Consider the following 3094-nt stretch of genomic DNA (forward strand, 5'->3'; position numbering starts at 1 on the left):
GTGAGATGTGCAGCTAGGGTTGGATCATTTAAACGTTTAAGCAAAAAAGGACGCATTTTTACCTAACCGGCCAATTACTGGTCCGGTCTAACCGGCCGATTCCCTACTGGTTCAAGGGTTTTTCACCAATTTCCATTTTGACGATTTTGTATACCTCATCAGACCGTTAATGTCGTCGGTTTGTAGTTGGACCGGTCTGACCAGCCGGTTCGGTCCAATTTTCGAAACCATGCTTCCTACTCAAAGCAAAGGTTCTTGGTATTATGATTATCTGCCTTATTTTGTTTTAACATTTTGCTAAATCTACCGTAAAAAAATTATGTCCTAGAAATTCATTCAAGAAAAACTATAAAATCATTATTTTTTTTGTTTCCCACGGTATCTCCCAGCCTGGCAGCCCAAGGACTAATATATTGTGGATCAGAGTTCCATTTAATGGTTTATCACTAGCCAATGAGTTACTGCATACACAAAGCGGGAGTCGAACCCCTGACACTTGTTTAAGCAGACTAATGAGCTAACCATTAGATCAACTCAAGTTGGTTACTATAAAATACTGATTGTATGGTAATGATCACTTTGAGAATAATGATTCAACAATCAGAGCATATATTCTTTTTTCCACATCATATTTAAAGCACATGCTAGGTTCACTACAAGAAAATCACGATTTTGTGATGCTTTTAAAGCATGGCGAAAAGTAAAAAAAAAAAGCATAGCGATAGCTTTTCATCACGATTTTTAAGCCTCTGGTACACTTTTGAAAGTGTCACATCTACAAATGTGCTGGTTTCTCTATCAACACATTTTTGTCAATCTATTGGCACGCTTTTTTTTGCCACGCTTTTATCTATTGCTACACTTAAAAGTGTGGCCGTATGTGAAAGATATGACTATATTTTAAAAGCGTGCCAATAGTGGAAGATATGGCTACGCTTTTGAAGCATGCCAATAACTAAAGATACGGCTACGCTTTTAAAATGTGCCAACAGTAAAAGATATGGATACGTTTTTAAAGCATGCCAGTAGTGAATGATATAGCTACACTGCTAATAGAGAGATATGGCTACATTTTTATAGCGTGTCAATAGTGAAAGATATGGCTACGCTTTTGAAGCGTGCCAATAGTGAAAGATTTGGCTACACTTTTAAAGCATAACTGTTGATGACTAATATACAATATGGCCACTTTTTTAAGCGTGACTATAAGTTTGTTTAGTAAACTATTGTTTTTGTTTTAATCTTCGTAATACAACCTTAAAAAATTCATAGATAATTTTAAAATTTAGATAATGACTAGTACTTTTAAATCAACCAATCCAACATATATAAACTTGTCACAAAAAAAGTGTGTTTGATCACATAACATGCTCTAACAAAATACGAAAAATCAAAGTTATAACAACTACTCATGAATTTCTAATATATGAATTACAATTCCAACAATTATTACATTATCTACTTTCTTTATATACTTCATTACAAAATATGAAACTTCATATCAAATAATCATTCACTGTGAGCTCCATTATTTTTACCACTGCACTGTATAATTTTAAATATTGTTATGTTAGTGCATCTTATATTTTACCAAAAAGTGAGAGGACATATATTGAAAACCATATTGTATTCTCTAATATACACAATATTTATCATTTTGTTATGAATAAATACTACACAATATCTCTTTTCAATATACCCTCTTTTTAGTAATCCTATTTATACACTAATTACTACAAGTCTATAACACAGATTCTACCACATAATGGATAGACACCACTAACTAACAACTAACTAGTTCCTAATAGAATCAAGTAACAGAAATAGTTGCACAATCTAATCCACTTCCTTAAAAAACAAAGAACAATCAATAGTACACAACTAGAAAATTCAACAACCAACAATGAATATTCAGCCAGCAACAGTAGCATGAACTATAAATAGAAAATTCAACATAGAAAATGAAATTCTATAGTCCGGAGTAACAAGGTAGTGACCACCTCTTCTTTTTTTATCAGTATCTTTCTATGACAATAATATGGAAAAGATAGTTACGTACATCATCTTTGGGTGGAATGTGAGTTGATTCAGAGTAGCAAATAGTATTTCTTGGTCTGCTACTTGAGGCATCCAAAGGAGAATTTTGGATAGCTTGCACTAAGGTTGTTTCCTCTTTGTCACTCATTTCAGAGTTAATGTGGTGAAACATTATCTTTAATAAACCACATACACCGTCCATCTTCTTCTCTAATGATAAGACCTTGTCATTGTATTTAACTTTGACTTTGTGAACCTCCTCATCCTTTTTAAGAGAGCTTATTGTAATCGAATCCCCATAACAACGAACTCAACCTGATTGGTCCTTTTCTAGCTTGCTCTTCAAATGCATTTTCCACTATTGCGATGGGTTATTTTCTTGTTGGATCTTTTGGGTCTTGAGCTTGTAAGCTAGCCTTCTTATTTTCATCCATGATCTTTTCTCTCTTAATCTTGTATTATGTAGCAATTTAGCACTTGACTTCACTTGTGTAACCTCAAAAGAATTGTTTTTTTTTTGGACTTTTTCCTTTCATTTTTTGTCCTAAGGTAAGTATCCGTTTTCTTTAGTGGTCTCCTCTTTCTTTATTCTGCATATACAAAAGAGTTCCAATGAAAAAAATATTATTTTATTAATAATTAAAAGAACATAATCAACATAAACAAGTAATTAAATAAGCAAAACAACTAAGAAAAGTGAGTGATTTAAATTCTACCAAAAAAATAATACATGAAAACATATCCAGATGTTTCAAATTAGAGTCCTTCATGTACTCATATTTGCTTTCCTCGTCTTCTTTACAATATTGTTTAGCAAACATATCTGGAGCCATATCCATAATGGTTGCTCATAGATCAATCGTCACTAGATCAACTTCACTATTATCATTTGGAAGACTTGAAATCAATTCAGGTTTACATGGTTCCCTTGCATATATTATTGGAAAATTAGACTCAAGATCGTCACTTATCCTAAGTAAATCTCTTGGAATTATTTTTATAACATAGTATTTGTCACTCACATATGGGTCTTACATATAAAAGTATTGGTTTACCT

This window comes from Arachis ipaensis, chromosome B06 (genome assembly GCF_000816755.2).
Source record: "Arachis ipaensis cultivar K30076 chromosome B06, Araip1.1, whole genome shotgun sequence".
Taxonomy (NCBI): domain Eukaryota; kingdom Viridiplantae; phylum Streptophyta; class Magnoliopsida; order Fabales; family Fabaceae; genus Arachis; species Arachis ipaensis.